This window comes from Phodopus roborovskii, unplaced genomic scaffold, assembly GCF_943737965.1.
Source record: "Phodopus roborovskii unplaced genomic scaffold, PHOROB, whole genome shotgun sequence".
Classification (NCBI taxonomy): Eukaryota; Metazoa; Chordata; class Mammalia; order Rodentia; family Cricetidae; genus Phodopus; species Phodopus roborovskii.
This window is the reverse complement of record NW_026126442.1, coordinates 1,501,214-1,524,244: the sequence shown is the minus strand read 5'-3', so window position 1 is coordinate 1,524,244 and position 23,031 is coordinate 1,501,214.

Sequence of the window (23,031 nt, the reverse complement as noted above, 5' to 3'; positions counted from 1 at the left end):
CCCAGCCCCAGTGTGTGGTCTGTCTGAGCACTTCAGCAAAGAAATAGTTGCAAAGGAGTGAGTTCGGGGGAAAGAAAGGGTAACAGAATACACTATTTCACATAAAACTTCCCCAAAGCTTCATACTAAGAGGGGTGTGGAGATAGCCACATTCTAGGAAGGGCCCAGACAGACGGGCCAGATCTTTACAGGAGCGGCCTAGCACAATGGCCAACTCAACTTCAGAGACCTGTCAGCTGAGGGCATTTCCCCCTCTGAACTTAACAGCTGCCTCATCTTCAAAAACGCAGGTGATACAGTTTCTTGATCAAGTTAATCTTTAAAAAAATACTTAAATGGATAGTCATTCGTTACCCCCAACCCCCTCTGCTGCCACAGAAACCAAGCTGCACTGGGTCAATGGGGACCCCTGGTGGCAAGAACTGGAACTGTTGGACCACTGTTTCTTCCTTCCCTTTTTGTTGTTGTTTATAGAGACAGGGTTTCTCTGTAGTTTTAGAGTCTATCCTGGCACTTGCTCTGTGGATCAGGCTGGTGTTGAACTCACAGAGATCCACCTGCCTCTGTCTGCCAAGTGATGGGATTAAAGGCACAGCCTGGCCCCTTCATTGTCATTAATCCCCTCTTCTCCCGCCTCTCTTTCTGTTCGTAGCTCAGTTAGTTGCCTCAGATAGCCTCTTACGCATTCTTACCCCCTTCTCTGAGTTTGGCCTTTAATTAAACTCTTCCGCCCATCCTGCCCCTCATTGTTTACCTCGGAGCGCTAAATCTATTCCTATCCTGGTTGATACGCCTAGCAGCCGTGTTTGCTGCCTAGCACAGCCACCGCTGGCTACAGCGGCTGGCACTTTTAAAATCAAGTTCCACACACTTAAATCTGCTTGTTAGGATTAAACAAAATAGAAAACAATCTCAGCTCTGTATTGTACAACCTACGCTTCAAGTGACTGGTAGCCATGTGCGTTACCGGTGACTGGAGCAGATTGTGCAAACCCTTCCATCAGGCAGCACTGCTCCTGCACGTAAGTGTGAGGACCACGATTCAGTTCCCCAGAACCCACATAAAATGACAAGTGGGTGTGCTGACCCACCTGTAATTCCCTCCTAGCAAGGCAGACGCGCACTGGGTCTTGAGTAAGAGAGGTCTAAGAAGAATCTTGACATCAAGCTCAGGCCTCCACATCTGCAGGCATGTATGTGAACATGCACCCACACAAGTATGTGCACACATCCATGCTAACATGCACAGAGAGAGAGAGAGAGAGAGAGAGAGAGAGAGAGAGAGAGCAAAGGAGGAGGAGGAGCAGGAAGAGAAGATATATGGAAGCCCTCTGGAATTTCATGAAACTGAGTAGTATAGCCCATCTAGTTCAAGTTGCTTTTCCTTAACTGCCAACATTCAAAATACAGAGCTCAGTTTGTTTCCTCAGAGACCCTGTGACTTGGAGACACCCCCTTCTCTAACTTTGGCACAGTTACCTTTAATTAAACTCTTCCTCAGGGGCTCTAAGGATGTGAACTTTTGTTTCCTTAACCAGCTCATAGCTACACTGTTACCGCCCTGCAATACTGCCACTGGACATGATCTGAACACAATCCTCATACTCCCAGCCTCCAGGAAAAAGGATTGCTACATACGGCTAGGAATTCTCTTTTAGATCTAGGAAAAGTTTTCCTTATAAAATTGTCTTTTCAACAGAGGTTTTTATTAAATGGCCACTGGGAGCCACAAAAGATTTATTACTACGTAGCTTTGCAGACTGAATTGGGAACTAAATGACCACTTACTATTGATTTCCACAGGGCCACCAGCTCTGAGATCTAAACACAAAGTCTCAGCTGGGACAGTCAGTGCTGAGAGCCTGCACCTTAACCACAGGCGCCTGGGGACACCTGTGAGCACTGTCAAAGGTGTGGCCTGACAAGAAGGAAGGAGAGAATAAAGTGGCCCGTCATCCCCACTTCCAACACAGACAGAAAATGTTCTTTTTCAAGTTGCCTGGTTGGCCTTAGAGAGGACTGCAAGGTGAGCCTTGGTAGACAGTCTCCTGCTCCTATCCTGGTGTGACTATCCAGCAACCTGACGATGCCAGGTACAGGCACAGGCTTCCCCTGAGGGAGCTAAAGTCCTGAAACACAGACTTCGGGAAGACCACACCCCATGTGACCAGCTCAGAGGACGGATGCTACTCCTCTTGGACATCCTTCCTACTTTTTCTTAGAGAAACCCTCCCCGCCTCCAGCTGACTGGGCCAAAGGCCCATCTCTCATAGCTGACCTAGACACAGCTTCTCCAGAACAGATTGGAGCAGGAGGCCTTACGAGCTTGAGAGTGAAAGCATCCACAGTGGAGGCCAGAGCGGGCTACGCAGGAGCAGATGAGCAAGCAGGAAAAGCCTCAAAAGCTGCAAACGAAAAGCCAGCCTCTGAGATAATGGAGATGGCTGAGGCCTTTGCTGGCCTGTGAGGCTTCCTGTGTCTTTTGAAAAGGGTTGCCCTAAGTCTCTGTGAGCCCTCCCCTTCTCAGTGCCTAGTGATGGTGGGGATTAACCTCAGGGCTTAGTGCAGGCTAGGCCAAGAATAACACCATTGAGCTATCCCCCAACCTACCACCTCCTTTTCAACTCAGATTTCTAGTGGGGCTCTACATCTTGCCTCACAATGACTCCTGGCCAGACTCTCTGTCTTTGAGCAGAGCTGTGAGAAGCAAGCACAGGCTAAGGCCAAGCATTAGTAATTAACGATAAATCTCCATGTCATGATTTGGGAGCTGGTTGGTGCCCCCCCCCAACAGAAAGACTGCCACAACACTACCTGCAGTAACCCTCAGCCACCAATGACCATGAAAAGCCACTGTGACGAGTATCAGACTAACTTCTGGCACTTGTGACATGGTTGGCATGCAAACTAAATCCCTATAGTGGGTTTTTTTTCATGTTTAAATATTTATTTTATTTGTATCTGTGTTGCCTGAGCGTGCGTATGTCCACAGAGGTCAGGAGAGGGAATGGGGTCCCCAGGAATTGGAGTTACAAATGATTGTGAGCTTCCACGTGGCTGTTGGGACTTGAACTCTGTGCTTTGTAAAAGCAGCCAGTGCTCTTAGCCACTGAGCCATCTCCGCAGCCCAACTCTGATAGTATTAAAAACACTCATGCCAGCTGAATTTGATCACCTCTTGAGATCAAGGTGGTAAAGAAGGGTGATGGTTTGAATATGCGTTGCCTCCCAGAGGTTCGTGCTGAGAAGCTCGGCCCCTAAACAGTGGCACTGCGTAGAGAGGTTCTGGAAACTTCGGATGAGGGGCGGAACCAGAGGAAATGAATCCCTAGAAACTGAGCTTTGGAAGAATACTGTCCCTGGCTGCTTCCTGCCTCACTCTGCTTCCTGGGTGGCATCAAGGGAGCAGCTTTCCTCCATTACACACTGCACCACCACATGTAGAGTGAAGGACCCTACCCTGCCCTCCCCACCCCGAGGAACTGATCCCTCTAAAACCAGGAGCCAAATCAATCCTTCCTCTTTAACTTCTTTCTTCGGGTGTTGATAAAATGTTAACTACAGCATGTTTCACCCCACATTCCACTTGGTGCCTGGGTTGAGAAGGATTCTGAGGACCAGAGTGACTTAGTTTTCACACTGTGAAAATTGGGACATTAAAGAAGGTGGCTACAGGTAAAAGCCACATGGTCCATCCAGGGGACATCCCTACTCAGAACCCCGAGGATACTTGGCACCTGATCCAGCAAAGACCAGGAGCCTGAGTTTGGTGTGAAGGCCAATAGCAACAGCTGGGACACTTGGAATTGGAGGATTTGAATGGGAGAGCACACTTGGAGGGCAGCAGCTGCCCCAAGACTCCTGTCAACTGTGACGGTAGGGAACCCTGAGGAGAGGCAGCCGCAGTACAGTCCTGCAAGGTCACCGTGCCCCCTCCTGCCAGTGGTTCCCTCATCGTATCCCTGTACCTGCTTCATCAAGAAACTCAGTATTCATTAAGGCTGTGATTCCCAGCCCGGCAGCTGTGCCAATGTGATGGTCCCCAAAGCCGTTCCTGTGTCTGTTAATCTGTCTCAGAGACTCTCTACGTCCCCAAACCAAAGGAAGCTCAGGGCCCTGCACTGCAGCCCAGGTCCCAGAGGAGACTCACAGTGAAACTTACACCTTGTTTCTGACCCCTGCAACATCCCTACCCCCAGCACCCTCACCCCTGCAACATCCCTACCCCCAGCACCCTCACCCCTGCAACATTCCTCCCTCAGCACCCCACCCCTGCAACATTCCTCCCCAAGCACCCCACCCCTGCAACATTCCTCCCCAAGCACCCCACCCCTGCAACATCCCTACCCCCAGCACCCTCACCCCTGCAACATTCCTCCCCAAGCACCCCACCCCTGCAACATTCCTCCCTCAGCACCCCACCCCTGCAACATTCCTCCCTCAGCACCCCACCCCTGCAACATTCCTCCCTCAGCACCCCACCCCTGCACCATTCCTCCCTCAGCACCCCACCCCTCCCTCACCTCCAGTAGAGCCCTGACTTCAGGCTTTGAATGAAATAAAAACTGACAGTGTACAGCCATGTTTAGGTCTAAGCTACAAAGGAGTCATGCAATTATCTTTGTCAGAATTCATTTTGTCACCACCTCTCTACTCTGTAGGCTGTAGCTACTAAGATTTTTGAGAAGTTTGAGGAAATTGAGGATAAAATGAAGGAGAGATCAGGGTCATGTTCTAGAAGAACATGGCTTCAGAATGGAATAAATGAGATCCAGGCACAAGGTGTGAGCAAGAGGGACTGAGGAGGAGAACCACAGAACCCCAACAGGAAGCGACATTAGAGGCAAGTCATCTGACACATGCCTCAATTTTAACCCCTCTTAGCCCCCAAATCAGGACAGGGGTCTATCAAAGCTCAAAGCCCTGTAGCACTTGGGCATGGGGGACTCCTACAATGATCTCTCGGAGTCTGGCCTAACATACTCTCTGCAGAGACACCCCTTTGCTTAAAAGAGCCCAGTCCAAACCTAGAACAGCCCAGCGAAGGGCAGACAGACAAGTCTGCTCACCACTCCCCAGTATATTCACACAAGTATGCCCTGCCAGAGCCCCAGAACTGCTGAGCTTGAGACCTCAGAGGTCATCCAGCCCAGGTGTCCAAATTCCAGGCTGGGAAATCAATTTACTGAACTGAAAGTGATTTTAAAATGAAATAGAAGAGAAGGGATAATGTCAGAATATATTGTTTTCAAAGAAATTGCTTTGTGAAACTTTTGTTTCAGGAAAGAGAGAGAGAGGGAGACAGAGAGAGGGAGAGAAGAAGAGAGAGAGTTCAAATTGCAAATCTGTTTCTGTGGGTCACAGTAGCAAATGTTTGAAAACCACTGATTTAGCCCACTGGTGTGGATTGTCTTTATCACATTTTCAATAAATCATATGGCATTTCTTGCTCACCATCCACCCCTCCACGTGAGTTCAAAGACTCCGCACACAGCCAAGGCCCCTTTCACTGCCCACTGCTCTGTGCCCAGGAAATACTTCCTCCCATGGAGCTCATAGGTGCCTCTTGTCCCCTCCCTGCTGGTTTTTTCTTGCTCTCTGACCATCCCCATCTAAACAAATCCACTCCACTTCCCACACCAGCCTTAGGGGAACAGAGGACAGGCCTTTGGGCCATGCCCTTCTTTGGGGGCTCTATAACGCATCTTTTTCTCCTGCCTGCCCAGTACTCCTTATAAAAGCAAGGCCTTGGCTGGACCACCATCTCCATATGACTTAGTGAGACTAGTTCCATTCATGGCTCCAGAAATGGCCAGTGTGATCATTCTAGGGACTGGATCCAGTAGGAACTTGATTCAAACTGATCCAACCAGAAACAATCAGGAACTTCAGCCAAAATTCTTAGAAAAGGTATTAAGAAACAAGATGGTAGACATGAGACCCCAAACTACTACAATGTTCATCTTTGCCAGAGTCTGGAGAAAGATCTGCTGTTGAATGGAGCCCACAAAAAGGAGAGAATGAGAAGTGGAAACACAGAGAGAGAGAACAAGAGACTAATGATAGGCTTCTCATCACTGACTATACCATGTCCTCCTAAAAGACTTTTGGGAAGAGGGTCTTTACAGAAGTCACTAGTCAGATGAGCTGACTGGAGTGGGACCTTGAGCCAACGTGAGAGGCACCTGTAAAAATGGAAATCCCAACAGACAATGGGCAGCATGAAGACCTGTGAGGGAAATGAGGAAGGACACTGTGCAGACCCATGGGGAAAATGAGAGAGGATGGTGTGAAGACCCTTGAAGGAAATGAGAAGAGATGATGTGAAGACAGAGAAAGAAGGAGGATATGGAAGAGCCCTACAGGGTTCAGAGGAGGAATGACCCAGAAGACACCTTGTGGCTATATATTTGCCTGTGTACCTGTAACACTGCCCACACCTTTTGGGCGTAGTTACAGGTGTGGACATGACTGGTGAAAGGGAATGATGGGAGATGTCATTCTGTAAATATGTTGCTCATATTGGTTAATGAATAAAGTGCTGTTGGCCAATAGGAAAGCAAGATAGGCGGGACTAGGAGACAAGGAGGATTAGGGAAGAGGTAGAAGGAGATTCTACATGTAGTAATAAGAGAGCAGAACTCCAGACCCTCTCTTTGGTAAGATAAAACCAAGTGGAAATGCTTAGATTGATAGAAATGGATTAATATTTAAGACATAGCTAGCCAATAAGAAATGCTAGTAACAGGCCAACAGCTTTATATCTAACGCAGTGTCTCTGTGTGTTATTTGGGGCTGATGTGGCCCAGGCTGGCAGGAAAACTACTCGTAACAAGGAAAAGGATCAGAGATCAGGTGGCCCCTTGGGGTCATGGAGAGCATTGGGGAGGCAGGGTCTGCATCCTTGGAGCAGCAATGCTGCAACAGTCACTTACTGTTTTCTTTGTAAGTTCCCAATAAAACTTTCCCCAATAAAACTCACCTATCATTTATATGGGGTCTGGTGAATCCTAATTTCCATGTCTTCAACACCTTGATTTAGGACTTGAGTTAGGGTTTCTATTGCTGTGTAGAGACACCATGACCATGGAAAATCTTTTAAAGAAAAACATTTAACTACAGTTCAGAAGTTTAGTCCCTTATCATCATGGCTGAACATGGGGGCATACAGACAGACATGGTGATGGAGAAGGAGCTGAGAATTCTACATCTTTGGGCAATAGGAAGTGAACTGAGATACTGGATGTGGCTTGAGCATATATGAGACCTCAAAGCCCACCCCCACAGTGACATACTTCCTCCAACAAGGCTGTGCCCACTCCAACAAAACCACACCTTCCAATAACATCATTCACTATGAGCTTATGCAGGTCAATTACATTTAAACTACTACAAGTTAGGAGCTAATAAATTTCTGTTGTTTGGGCTAGCAAGATGGCTCAGCAAGAAAAGGCACTTCCCATACAAACCTGGTCACCTGACTTTTATCTCTAAACCTCATACAGAGACAGGAGAGAACTGACTCCACAGTTGTCCTCTGACTTCCATATATGTACCATGACTCACACATAGTACACACACACACCACCACCACCAACAACAACAACAACAACAACACTACTATCACCACCACCACCAAGAACAACAACATAAAGGTCTATGTTTCCAGAACCCTTCCTATGTCCACACTAAGACCATTACACAGATTAGTTCCCCAATTATTCGCAGAAACCCTATAAAGCAAAATGAGGGAACTGAGGCACACAGTGTCAAGCAACTTTCACAAGGCCTCGGGGTGAGCAGTATTCAAAACCAGGCCTGCTGACTACAGTTAAAGCCTTTTCCAGAGATGAAGTATCTTAGTGACCATGGGCCCAATAAGCATCCATAAGCATTCCTGTGGTAGATCCTTTGCTTGGATATCTGTCAACGGCCTGCTCATGCTGTGGCTATCTCTGCTCTGTGAATTTGGACATGGCTCCTAGGGCCTCTGTCATCTTGCCATCTCTATCCCTTCCATGAATATGTTTCTACTTAAGGACATTCTTTCAAATGCCTTACTGTATATCAAAGGGGTTTTTGCTTTGTTTGTTTGTTTTTGTTGTTGATTTTTACATCATGTGGATTCTCTGTGTTGTTCTCATGAACCAAAAGATAGAAAGTACTTAGTAGGGAACATGGGAACCATCCAGAGAGTCCATGTATCATTTTTAATAAGAAAATCGAATGTTATAACACAGGACGTTGAGAAGGACTCCCTCAAATAGTAGCAGGACCTGAGGGGATACTAGAGAATCCACAGGAAAGCCTCCCTCCCAGGTTCAAAGTGGATGGAGAAGAAATGACCAGAGCCCAGCAAGTGGGACTTCAGCAAGGGGACTTAGAAGGAGTCAGGATGAAGAGATGGAGGAGAATGGATAGGAAGAGGAAAAGGAAGAGAAGGAAATTGAGACGCAGGAAAAGGAGGTGGACAAGGAGGAGGAAGAGTCATAAGAGCTGTCTTAAATCCCCTGGTGCCAGCATCAGGGGACAGCCCACAATGTGTTCAAGCTGAAGTTTCAGAGGGGAAAGAGTGAGTGATGGGTTTTAATGACCTAGGACCCCATGCTGCCAGCTGGGAACCTGTGGGAGAAGGACTTGGGAGCTCAGGTGGAGAGGGTTTGGTAATCCTTCCTGGCCTTAGCATTGATAACAAAGAACACAGCAGGAAGTCAGAAGGAAGATGGGAAGCCAAAGGGGCACACAGCAGAAAGGAGACACAAAAGGCCAAACAGGACATGAAAGGTTTGAGGGCAATGAGAATTTGGGATGTATGTCAGTTGGAAGGGTACTTACTTGCTATGCATGAGGTCCTGGCTTCGATTCCCACCACCACCACAGTAACAACAAAAAATGGGAACATGGTGACATATTGTTATTGTAAGACCCTCAGAATGAGGAGTCTCCCAGTTTTGGTCGGTACCCCCAAGAACTCAATGGCCAGTCCAGTTGATGCAACACGCAAGAGGCTTTAATGAACAGGAAATGTTTGTGCAAATGGGCCCCCTCAGCACGCAGGCTAGAGAGAAGTGTCATTCTCCAGGCACAGGGGTGTTTTTAAGGCAAAACCCACAAGCTTAGGGAGGGGGTGTGACCCTCTGTCCGTTGAGTACGTGCAGACCTTAGGGTCTCAGGGTGTACTAATTAATCTTGTCTGGACAAACCAGAGTTGCAGCTATCTCTTTGTTTCTTAAGGACCCTATTTGCCACCTGCTGACTCACTGAAAGGAGGGGCAGTGTGAATTCTTGGTATCCTGCTATCTTAGGGCTGGTGGTTAGCAAATGCCACCCAGCATTCCAATTATTTGGGCTTCATTTCATTTTTTTGCTAGCTTAAGTCTTTTATTATCATTTACAGGGCAGAGAGGCCCATATAGGAGGCCTATCCCACTAACCAATGACACTAACATGACAACTAACCAATGACACTAACATAAAGGTCTCTCAGTTAATGGCCTTCATTAAACAGAACATCACAATTGGCTTAATTTGAATTTCCAGTGTTTGATAGGCTTTAAACCAAAACAATTATTGCTAATAAAAAAAAAAAGAGATCAATATTTGGTTCCCTGAGCTCCCAGGGAAATACTGACCATCTAGCGGCATTGCTAGGATTGAAACGCCTTAAAATGCACAGATTTACCTCATTCTAATGTCTTCTTTTTTCCATTGTAAACCAAAGTTTAGTGCTGTAAAGAAAAGCATGATGGGAATTAAGCCCTGGGGTAACCTATCTGCGCTCCCCATGCCCAAGTTCCTGAGATACTATGCCTTGGGGTCCTTGTTATTATTTTTGCTATGTGTGTTGTGTATGTAAGTGTATACCACATGTGTCTGGACACCTATATAAGCCAGAAGAGGGTATCATCTCCTCTAGAGCCGGAGTTGCAGATGGCTGCGATCCACCTAACATAGGTGCAGGAGACTAAGAGCTGTTCAGAGATTACCATCTAGTAGGAGACTGATGTGGAGATAGTGCCGGGTAAGGATGCCAGTCAGATTTCCCTTACTACAACAAACCATCTGAAATTATCTACTTATAAAGAGAACGGTTTATTCTGGGTTACAGTTTGAGGTTTGAATTCATGAGTGACTGGCCTGTGGCCAGGCAGCATATCAGGCCAGAAGTGGGTGGCAAATCAAAGTCACTCACCTCAGTTGCTAGAAAAGCAAACAGAAGAGAAGGAAGTCACACCTTCAGTGGCCTAAAGACTTTTCACTAGGCTCTTCCACTTCCCAATAGCTCTATGCTGAGGTCCATTTAGCATATAAGTCTTTTGAGAGAGTGTTTAATATTCTAGCCATAGAAGTGCATAGTCTCGAGGCCATGGGCACGCTGGGTGTGCAGGTAGCCAGGGACCTTGACAGTAGTCCTCCCAGCCTTCCCCTGAACCCTGGACACCATCAGCCCAGAGGCTCAGTTGGGGGCAGCACCCTGATGACCCACACACATCAACGAAAGGCCCAAGACATCCTCCAGGATGAAAACTGACACATTAGAGCTGGGATAACACCAACACCAAATATCCCAATGTCTCTTTTCTTCTCCATCCTATGCCTTTCCATTTCACTGGACCAATGATTATGCCAGCACTTTGAGAGATAAGACATGGGCTCAGACAAAATGCGGAAACAAAGTGTGAAGCCCTCACATCGCAGAAAACCCTGTGCAGGGGTGTGTCCAAGACGTCCACCTTGCAGCTAATCTACTTAAATTCATTATTCTTCTGAACCAGCTCTAAAGGTGAATAGACATTATTTCTCCTCTCTCCCTAAAGTGATCTTTTAAGAATATGAATTGGTTCATTCCTCTCTCTGTATAAGACCTTTTATGGCTTCCTCTGCCCCTTAGAGTGAAAGCCACGTTCCTTGCTGCATCCTGTGGGGCTCTGGGTATCTGCTTTTCCCACGGATCATAATGTCCATTCTCACCCACTCTTGTCTTCTCATTCCCAGCTCATGCTGGTGCAAGCCACTGCCTTTCCTCCCCTCTGGCCCTTGCACCAAACCTCAATTTAAACATGACCTCCTCAGAGACTCATTGAAATGAAGAACTTCCCACAGAGGACTTCCCACACTGTTTCTCTTCCTAGACCCATCGATCTTTCTGCTCACAGAGCATGCTTTGCAAATTTGCATCTTTCCTTGTGTAAAGTCAGTTTTGCCCTCCCTGGTTCAAGTTGCACTGGAAAAGCCTAGCACAAGTATGTGAGGACCCCTCAATAATTATTTGTTAGCTAGATGAATGAATTTACTAAGTCAACATCTGTTGGGCCTTCCAAATTGTGACAAGGACCAAGTGAGCTAACACTACACAAATACAAATGGTTTTTCCTTATCTGATGCTTCTGCCCACAGCAAAATGGCAGACAACAAACAGCATGGGCCAGCCATTGCCTGCTTTGGGCTGTTTCCAGTACAATCTGAACAATAGCAACCATGGGACAGGTCAAGGATTCACCATGGTTTGCACAACAAGGGTCATTTACAGTCAAATCATTTGAATTAATCTCCTGACTTGGGTTTGATCTATTTTTGTCAAGCAAGCAAATAAATATATATTGATATTTAAGAGGCTTGTGTATGTGGTGTTCACTAAAATATGACTGCATTTTCCATAGTCATTGTCTCTGGTAGCTCATTCCCAGCTGTGCTGGCTCATTTAGCTAATCTGCAGTGAGTATAGTATTGATCCAAGCATCCAAGGAGGAGACATTAGCCTGGTCACATGCATGGCTGCATGGTCACTTCACAGACTGGCTGAAGCCAAAAAGCCATTCTGGGACAGTCTGGAAGTCAACCCTCTGCTGCTCTCACTATGCGTGAGCCCTCCTCACCCCCCTCACCCCCCCACACACACAGTGACATCTGAGTTCACAGAATAGGGACAGCATGATGGCAAACATTCCCACTCTGACAAAAGGCTCTTTTCATTCATTTCTTCACTCCTTCATTACTTCACAAAACAAAATGCTTCATGCTTTCCAAAATGAACCAAATGGACATTCTCTCACCCTGTTTATGGAGAAGTAAGTGAGCACAATCAACCGGATGGCCACCTTAGTTGTTCCTATTCTCTGACCCTGAAATTCGACTTCCCTGAACCTACTCTCCAGGAAAAAGTCAAGTATGTGCTTACAGTCATCATAAATATTCCAAAATAGGGCATGGGTTAACTGAACAAATTAGTGTACATCTTTACAAGCAACACTCTTTAATCATGGAAAGCATTTGTGAATAATCAAGTGGGAAGGGAGGAGAGGGAGAGAAACAGCTCTCAAACACAATAGGCAATTTGTAAATTTGTACATCATCATTCAGAAGTGTTTCAACTTGCAATTATACACAGGGAAAGTGCTGCCTCGATTTAAGAGAGGTGTGTCACAGGGAAAGAGATAATGCTCTCAATTCCATCCACATTTGAGATAATAAGAAAATCTAAAGGAGATGCTTTGAAAATGCATATACCAAAATATATTAACAACCTATTCAGGGTTTTAAGGTTTCTTCTTTCTGAGAGATTGTCTGATTTTTTTCATATTTTCTAAGTTAAGTGAGTATTTTTGTAGATTCCAAAAGAGAAAAGGTTCCACTTTGTTTTTTGAAACACACATTTGTCCAATGAGCACCTACTAGTCATGAGGTCTATGAAGACACGTTGAAGGCAAGAAGAGATATTAGAGGAAGAGAATAACTTATGTAAAGGCTGGGGTCTAGGACCTGGGTACAGTGGTGCACACCTTGCAATCTCAGCACCTTGGAGGTAGAGGCCGGAGTTCAGGAGTTCAAGGTCATTTTTTATGTTTTAGTCACTGTTCTATTGCTGTGAAGAGGCACCATAACCAAGACAAGTCTTATGAAAAAAAGCATTTGGTTGAGGACTTGTTTGTAGTTTTAGAGGGTTAGCCCATGATCATGAAGACAGGAAGCAGACAGGCATGTCTCTGGAGCAGGAGCTGAGATATTCATATCCTGATCCCCAGGTAGTAGGCAGAGAAAGAGAGACAGAGAGACTAGACCTGGTGGGGGGGTTTAAACCCCAAAGCCCACCCACAGTGACACACATCCTCCAACAAGGCCACTGTGGTGATATCTTCTTGTACAAATAAAGCCTGTCTGAAGAGCAGAGAATGGAGCTTGCCACTAGCTAACCATAGATGTCTGGAGGTCTGTACAGATAGACAGGAAGTGAGATGCCTGGGCACAGACAGGAAATGAGATGACTGGGTGAAAAGAGGATATAAGTGGGAAGAAACAAACAAGAACTCGCTAAAGAGGTGAGGTGTGGCTGTGGCTTGCTCCTTCTCTCTGATCTCTCAGCATTTCCCTCTATATCTGACTCTAGGTTTTTATTACTTAGACCCGTACAACTCCCTTTTACAGGCCACACCTCCTAATCCTTCCTGAGCACTTCCACTAACTAAGCATTCAAACATAAGAGACTATGAGGGTCATTTTCATTCAAACCAACATACTTGGCTACATAGTGAGTTTGAGACCAGCTGCTACATAGAACCCTGTCAAAATAATGATTGTAATCATAATAAATGATTAAAGGGTCTTGGAGACATGGGAACACTTCATCTGGAAAACATGGTAAGTCCCTTTGCTTGGCCAGTTGGAATCTACAGAAAGTGTAGTGGGGGGTTAGCCCAGATGGGTTGGAAACACTCGTAAGTCAGACACTTGGGAGATATTAGTTCATGTGGTGGGACTTAGAGAAATGGTATGTTGGGATGCTCTCCTCTCTCAGGACAGTGCCTGCAGGCAAGTGTAGAGAGTGCTTGGATGGGCCACACTACAGGCATGGCATAAGTAGAGAGGCTGGAATGTGACCAGGCATGAGATCAGTGGATAGAGCCAATGGACTAGTCCCTGCCCGTCTCCCAAGACCTAACTTGAGCTCACCGAGGCAAAGGTTAAGAGCCCGTGGTGCCAGAATTCCTGAGGTTCACTCTGGCTTTACCACCTACAATTTTGTGATCACAAGCAAGTTATATGATCTTTCTGTGCTTCAACATCTTCATTTTTATAACCCTGTAGGGCCCTGCATGGACCCCCGAGGCACCTTGAGCAAGGCTGAAGCTGTTGGCTGGAACATCTTGCCCCAAAGTTGTTACTGGTGCTCTTCCTATTTTGCTAACACACATCTGCTGGGGAGGAGCTGAGCCTGAAAACTTGCACTCTTGACCCTGGGTTGTTTTCACTGTGCTATGAGTCAGTATATAAGCCTGCTCCTTCCCCTCAATAAACAGCATTCCGGCATTCCTGTTGCAAGAATGACCCATTGTCTTGCCTCTTATTTACATCTATAGGCCTTAGCCTGATTAGTGGAACAGATTGTAGCCCAGGCGCTATATAACACCTGTCCCTGAGCTGCTGTGAAGACCAAGTGACAACACAGGCGAGCCCAGATCCTAGGACAGAGCAACTGTCCTAGTACTGGCTAACCCCCATAGACCTTTGACTGGAAGTTCGCTCCTGAGGTCTTGCCTACAGGAGGCCTATATCCAAGGCATGCAGCAAGAGTTAAACTGTTGATGAAGTGGAGATCACGGAAAGAGTGGAAAAAAGTTGGTCACAGCTTTGTTGGTAAGTTCCAGAATCAGATATTGGGGTAGATCAGTATGCCAGGACAGAATGTCTGGGCCCTTCTGTAGGTACAGCTTCCCTCCCTGAAAAAGACTATAACAAATCCTGCCCCCAATTGAAGGTCCATGCACTCACAGGAAATAGAAACTCCCATTGCCCAGTGTACTCACTTCACATCCACTACTCCCAATGGTGTGAGTGGCTTCTTTCAAAACAGGTCTGAGTGGACAGAAGAGGTTGGTGGGAGGAGCCATGGCCCGGGCAAGCCCATCTACACTCCCAATTCCAGGACCACAGAAGTGATAACCAGGCTGGCTCATTACAAGGCGAAGATATGCACAATCAATCCATGCCTGTGGGGCCGGGCTACAATTTCAGGAGAGGCAAACAGAATAAAAAGGCCTATTTTCAAGAGACTCATTTGAACCCAGAGAGGGGCCGTAATAATGCGCACAGCAGCACTGCTTAATTCGTCCAGGCTCTCTCAGAATTGCCCTGAGATAATCAAAAGGAAGTGAAGAGGAACCACCCAGACTCCAATTCAGAAAGGATGCAGTAATTAGCATCCTTCCCTGGACTCTGCTGTCAGGCAGGCTTTGGCTGCAGTGGGGCCTCCTGCTGTCTTCCAGTGGCAAGAGACACTTGGTCCTTCCTCTCTCACCCTGAGGTTGGAAAGCACAGAAATGACACATCCATGACTGTATTTCTAAGATCATCTCTCAAAGAGATAAATGACTTCTGCCAGCCATCATGGTCCGACCGGGGCCTGGGAATAGATAAATCCATTTACTCAGAGGCTGGGGTCCATTTTTCTCCCGGTGCCATCCATAATCCCATCTCTTTCAATGTGGGAGATGCTCAGCGTGATGAATGGGTTCTGGTCACAGACAGGAGGTCAGATCCTCTTGGGAAGGCACGGGCAGCCAATCACAGGGGCTAGCCTATGCACAGCCTGCTCAGGGTTCTTTGAATGTAAACAACCTCTGCACCAATGGTCTCCCAGAAGGAAATGTGGTCCAAACCAGAACCCCCTCCTTTTCACACTCAGCCTGGTTAACCAGGCCAGAGCAAGAGGAACTCTGCCTCTGAGAACAACGGGGACCTGGTGTTCCCAGTTGTAACCTCAGCATGAAGGAGGCAGAGGCAGGAAGATGGAGAGTTCAAGACCTTGTCTCAGTAAACAAAGCACTGGAAGCTCTTGCAACTGGACAGAAATACTGACTGGGACCAGAGGGAGACCATCAATGGACAGTTCAAACACTCACCTCCCCAAGAGCCTACACAAAGATTCCTCTTTGTAGGTAATGCCGTTTCACAGGGCAAGACCACAAAAGAAAAAAAACCTTCTTTATTAGTGTGTTGTTAGTTGTAATTGTCAACTTGGACAATCTAGAATCACTGGGGAAGGGAGCCTCCATGAGGGGTAGTTTAGGTCAGCTTGACCTGTGGGAAATAACACTGTTCCTTGGATCTGGATCCCAGACTGTGTATGTGCAGAAAAGCAAGTAAACACAAGTGACCATAAATACATTTGTTTCTCTCATTCCTCTCCTCTGGATGTGACACGACTGGACGCTTCAAGTTCCTGCCTCAGTTTCCCCAAAATGGTGGGCGATCGCCTAAATTTGTAAGCCAATGAGCCGCCTTCTCTCCTTGAGTGGCTTTTGGTCACAGCGACAGAATGGAACCAGAACGGCCTTCTAGCTCCTCGCTGCCTTCCTGATCTCCTCAGTTCCCCAAGCCCCATTTCCTCACCTGTATTCTGGAAGGATTTGGTGAAACCGAATACAACCAACCTCAGGGGAAAACACAAGGGCAGCACCATTCCATCCTGACCAAGCAGATCATGGCACAACACCTGGTCCAGGGTATCTCAGCCCAAAGCCCACCCCAGGCTGGACAGCGCCACCTCCTGGCTGCTGGTGGACTTGCTTTCCACTTGGCCTTAGCCAGGAGGCTGAGAAGTGAAATGGACCTGGGATATGCACCCAGGGTGAATTCTGGCCATGTGCCCTCACACCCGTCATCTTCCTATGTACTAAATAAAAGTTGACTGAGTCCCATGAGCTTGCCAGGGGCTTCCCATGGAGAGGTAAAGGAAAGGTCGCATTCTGGTTGTTATGGCCATTTTTGATTGTCAACTTGGCTGGAGAGGAAATACCCAGGGTGTTAGGTGAGGTCCACTTTTGGATTTTCTGTGAAGGCTTTTCCAGAGTGGATTAATTGTGTGGTATGAACTTCCTGAATGTGGGCGGTACCACCTTGTGTGCTAGAGTCATGGACTGAATGGAAAAGGAAGAAGGAAACAGCAGCACCCTGCTTTCTCCGCCTCCTGGGCCACCAAGATGTGAGCAGGCAGCCTCCTGCCATCACACTCGAGAACTGGTCCCACTGCCACAGGGCCTTCCCCGCTCAGTGGGACTGCATCCCCTTAACCAGGAGCCAAATGACTCTCTCCTTCCTTAAGTCACCTCTTGTCAGGTCAGAGCAAAGAGGAAAGGAACAAATACACTGCCTGGGACACAGCAGTGGAGATGTGGTAATATGGAATTAAGACCAAAGCCTACATTTTCAAGATGCCCTGGCAGCCAAGACATGATTTAGGTTTCATGAGGACGTTTGGCAGGTGAAGTACGGGCTGCCCTTCTTGTGCTTCTGCTTGTATGAAAGCACCTGCAGGCGTCCTGGCCGGTCACAAAGCAGAGCAGATCCCAGGCCTTCTCCTCTGCCGCTGTACATAGAGCTGGCTGCTTTCTGATTCCTCCACATCTCTTGTGATAAAAGCAGGGACTCCCCTGGTGGCCAGCTCTGTGGCATGGTTCCAGGAAGGGTTTCTGAAGATCCAGCGGAGCCCTGCTCCTCAAGCTTCCGCAATTCCATGCACAACTAGCTGTCTATCAAAAGTCCTCTGCTTCCTTAAACAGCAGAACTTATTTTTACTATCTGCAACTGAAGAACCCTGATTCATGGGGATGGAGCAATGGCTCTGTGGTTAAGAACCCTGATTCATAAAAGTACGTTCTTCCCAACCCCTCTGTCCTCAGCAGTGAGACCCAAATTAGTAACAGGGAGATGGCACTGAACTCACTAACTAGGGCCGGAGACGGTGATCTCTGCTCTCACCTACAAAGGGCAGTTGCCCAAGGTTAGCCTCAGTCTCTACATATGCACAGAATTGACAGCATTGCATCCTAATGAGCAGTCCTTCCAGGGCACAGCCATTATCCCCACACGCTCCTGGGTGTGGGGGGTGGCACAGTTCCTGTTGGGGAAGAACTTTCAAATGGAAGAACCAACCAGAGCAAAGTCTCAAGAGTGTCACTCTTAGGACCTTGGAAGCCATTGACGTGTGGATAAGGGTGTGGCCTCTGGGCCTGGCTGAGAGTCTAAAGGCCACAGTAGAAGCAGGCCAACCACACCAGCCAGCATCCCAGATCTTCATGGTCTTAATCTGTGTGGAGGTTTGGAGGACAATGTCCCTCATATGTTTGAATACTTAATCCTCAGCTGATAGAACTGTTTGAAAGTGATTAGGAGGTGTGGCCTTGTTGAAGGAGCTGTGTCGCTGGCTTTGAGGCTTGAAGACTTGTGTCTTTCCTAGTGCTCTCTCTCTCTCTCTCTCTCTCTCTCTCTCTCTCTCATGAATTAAGATGCAAGCTCTCAGCTGTTTCTCCAGCTATCTGCCAACCTGCCATCATATATTCTAACCTCTGGAATCATAAGCCCTTTAAACTCTTTTTTATGTTCTTAGTCTTGGTGTTTTATCACAGCAATCGAAAAGAAATGAACACAGTATCTAACTTACTGCCAACTGTGAGGTGAAGAATGAGTCACGTGTGGCCCCATTTTATAGACAGGAAAACAGAAGCTCCGGGGTAGGAGGCCAACCCAAGGTCAGAAGGGGAGTTCATGAAGAAGTCCACTCTCTTGTGATATTGGGTCTGGTCCTTCTTCCCTAGATGCCATCAGCTCTTTAGGACTCAGTGCTTGGTGGAGGCCACGCCTGCTGACGGAGCAGCTGCTCTCACCAAGCTGCCTCTGGGCCTCAGAGACATCATTCAGAACTGAGGATGTATCCCAGGCCTCTGCTGAAGAAGACAACACCCCCGGAGTGAGGGCAGCTGGAGTTCTGTCCACCTCAGCCCCACCAATCTCCTGGCTGTAAGGACCTAACACCGACTGGAGCAGCTCATCATTTTGGAGCTGCAGCTTGCAATAAAACAGACCCAGAAGTACTGCTTTGTTTGCTGCCAATGAAGGGCATAAAGGCCTCTGGTTACCCTTGAGACCCAACTGTACTCTTGCAGCTCAGTGGGACGAGAGGGAGTCTGTGCATACCCCAGATGGCCAATTGTCCTCTGGACTCGTTTCCTGTCTCCATGTCCCACTCTCTTTTTCTCTACTAGGCATCTCCCTGATAATCCCTTACCCTGTCTTTGTCCCTCCTGAGGGCTCTTCTCTGCAGAGGAAGGGGAACCTGAGCTTGTGGTGGCAGAGAGGACAACCCAATGGCAGGAGGACAGCCCTAGCATCAGACTCTTGAGCTCCAGTGCCCACAAGCTGGCTTTGGTGGTGATCCTGAGTGGCCAAGGTGTCCCCTTTTGTTTCCAGTGTCTTTATGCCACTGTGCTGTCCCACAGCCAGCCCTGTGAGAAGTTCTATCCCATTAACTCCTCCACATCACCATGGTAACACAGGCTCCCGACTCTCCCAAAGACAGGAGATGCTCCATTGACACCAGGGTAGGCCTGCACTCCATCCCCAGATGAACAGGGAGGGGAGGAGATTTCACTCATTTCCAGCTGAGGTCAACACTTGCCCTCCTGCCATGCACCCAGCACAGAGCTGGCCCAGGAAACCGCCGCCACCTAAGACAGCCATAGCCACCGAGTGTGTCAGCAGATGGCTCTCCACCTGGTTTATGTTCTCTTTCCCCAGGACCACATCCCCGACTTGTCTCACTGAAACTCCGATAGCTAAGCTGGCTCATCACAGACCCAGAGCATATGTAGCAGCAATCCGTAACAACAGTAAACTCGGGCTTTCTCACTGACTCCTATTCTAAACTTCTGAAGTCCCTGTGTGACTTCTCCCATAAATAAGAGAGATTGAACCCAGAGAGGTTATGGAGTGCTGTGAGGATTGAACTTTTGAGCCAGGGCTGTATTTTACTTGGCATATGTAATACTTAATGGTTCTTAGGATATGACAGGCACTTTATTGTGTGTGTGTGTGTGTGTGTGTGTGTGTGTGTGTGTGTGTGTGTGTGAAAAAGGACAACTTGCAGGAGTTGGTTCTCTCCTTCAACCATGTGTATCCTAGGGATTGAACTCAGGTTGCCAAGCTTGGCTACAAGTGCCCTTACCCACTGAGCTGTCTTGCTGGCCTATGAGTCTCCTAAGAAATCAGTTCACTTTATCAATGAGGAAACCGAGGCACAAGTGAGTAGGCTGGAGCCCAGATCCAAGCAGTGTGTTTCCTGGGTTTGTGACCAGAATCGCAGTTCTGGCACTGGTTGGAATTCTACAGGTCCTCGCTCCCAGTCACATCCCACCACACCTGAAGTAAAGAGGCTGACTGACCACTTAGCTATCAGCCATCTCTCTGGTGTCTATACCTGGCTCTTACTGAACCGATTGGCCTCTCAAAGTCACCCCCGTCCCTGATTGGCGTGGAGGGCCGTATCTCCCAGCCAGCCTAGCGCTAGCCCCTCTCTCAGGATGCTCTTGCCTTTCCACCTTCCGGTCTGGGCTTTGAAAGGCTCGCATTTGGAACAACAGACGGGACTTGTCTTCTTTAGAGAAAAGAGCCCTCTGATGCCCTCACAAGGGAGGTCCCCCCTGTCCCTGCATATTCAGCCTGTCTCCAAAGACCATTAACGCAATCACTTAACAAGCGCCCTGCTCTAATAGAAAGGAAGAAAGGGGAGGAGCGTTGTTAGTGGTTTGAAGGGGAGAAGAAATCATAAAATCCATCAAACCTGTATTTGTCTCATTAAAAGTGTTCCTAATTTATAATGTCCTGGAATGCAGATGCCGCCCAGCTGTGCAGGCCTGGTAGTACTGCCTGGTGCACATACTTCCCCCTCACACTCCCGGGCCCCCTCTCCCACCTCGCTGGGACTGCCATCAATTTCTGCTCATCAGCAGCACTTACAGTAAATGGATTCATTTGTGGCAATGGGAGCTGAGAGACAAAGGTGACAATATAATTAAGGTTTTTAATTCTATGCCTGAACAGTTAAGTCCAGAACTCATGATAATTAGCTGGCTGTAATGAAAGATCTTTAATCGTTATTTTCCCTTTGTTTCCTATAATTGTTCATTTTGGCCAATGACATTTGTCCTTTCATTTGAATCTGGCTGCACAGTTCCATTATAAACTCTGAAGAAAATATGGTCATTTTACACGGAGCTGGTCATTTACAAAGTCAGTGGCGAGGTGGCCCATGGAGCCCCTCACTACACGGCTGTGGTTACTCTCTGAAGGAGAGAAAAAAGCTGAGCTCCAGAAATCCCCAGGCAGGAAAGGGAACCCAGACTAGTGACTGAGAAAGCAATGGCCCCTGCATAGTGGACCTAGCCTGAAGAGGCAGTTTGCAAAGCGGTTCTGGGGGATGGATGTTACCACACAAGTGTTTGATGCTGAAATGTCTTTTCGGTTTGGCGATCTGTTATTGGGGTGATCTTTTCATTGCTTTTCATCCCTGTGCATGTTGACTGGCATGTCTGCCTACTATGGCTCCTGAGAAGTTGAAAATGGATCTGTTTGGGGGTGGGGTGCTTTCTTTCTATGATGTTTCTTAGGGCACTTGCACCTTGGGCTTGAGAAAGCCTGGTAAATACTTCTGAATGAACTGTCGCATGCCAGGCAGGCGCTGGGATGAGTAGGCACTCACTAGCCCCTGCTCACATGGTCTCTACAACCTAAAGATCAGCCTTTGCCCAGCAGTGCTATCGCAGGAATGACACCTTTCCCTTGTTGTGGATGTTTGAACTCTGGGAACCACGAGTCCCACTGGACAGGTTTCTCGAAGGTAAAGACCTCTGAGAAGCCAGAGCAGCAAAGCAAACGGCTAGAACTTCCAGTGTAGAGACGGAGGAAGTGGGGTTTGATCTGCCTCTCAGCCTCCCACGACTCAAGAAGACTCCAGCCCACGAAAACTGAATGGCGAGATTGTGATAAGAAAGGGAAATCAGCCCTTGACAAAATGTAAGGAATGTGGTGAGGTCCGTGGGGCTACGCAAGCCTATGTGGCTTTGTGAGACATCCCAGCATATCTCTCCTCACCTGAGTGGTACCAGTGGCTTGCAAAGGCCAGCTCAGCTCTGTCTGTCTGTCTGGAGAGGACAGAACACAACCAACACCTCCTCCGTGCAGCCCTCAAGTTCTAGATGGGTGTTGTCTCAGCCATTTCCTTTAATTTCCCGAGGAGGAAGGCGGGCCACCACAATAGAAATCCCCTTGCTTGTCCTCATCCTATTCACACAAAGTCAGAGGGGTTATTTGAAAATCCCACAGCACCTCTCTGTGAAAACCTTCAGTGGCTCCTCAGGTTCTAAGGGAAAAACGTTTCAACCCTCAGGAGTGAGAGGGGCCTGCCTGCCTCTGCGCTCACCACAGGCCTTCCCTCCAGGCTAGCTGCTCCACTCAGCATGGAGCAAACTCATTTCAGCAACTGTGCTTGGTCCATGCTATTCCCTCTGCCTAGGGACAAGCCCCCCTTCCAACCTCCCTCTGGTTGGTGAATGGTGTCCTTCTCCCAGACCCTGCTAAAAATGTCACTTTCCCAGGAGCTTTCTCTAAATGATGTTGCTATTATTTTATTTCTGGGCATGCTTCCTATGGTGGTGCATAAATTCACAGAGCAGACTGAAGAACATGTTTCCTTTCGGCTTTCAGCCAGGACTGTGCGCCCTGTGAGAGTGGGTCTGAAGCTGTGACCTCAGCCCTAGAATAATGACCGGTACAGGGTGTGCCCAGACTGGCTGAATTAGCCCTGAAGTTGAGTTAAGCCAGACCCACTAAGGTAGCCCTTGGAGGCTTAAGTGAAGAGACCAAAGGCATCTAGAATTCCCAAAGGTGGGAAGATTGGCTGCCACACAGGAAGGAAGCAGCTGGTGAACGTCTAAGGGGAGCCCAGGATGGCACTGTGGGTGAATCTCATGAACCTGAACACCCACCCCAGGGTGCTAGCAGGACAGAGCCAGGGTACCTCAGGTGGAGGTGGCCAGAGGTCCATCATTTAAGGGCAGCACGGTGGCCCAGTTCTGGAGTGTGCTCTGCCTCGGTGAGTCTCTCCCTGGTCATTCTCATGCATACTAAAGCCTGTGCCTCTGCCTTTGGGATTCTGGAGGCTCTACCCAGGCAAGCCCCCTCGCCTGTGCCCCCACCTTCTTC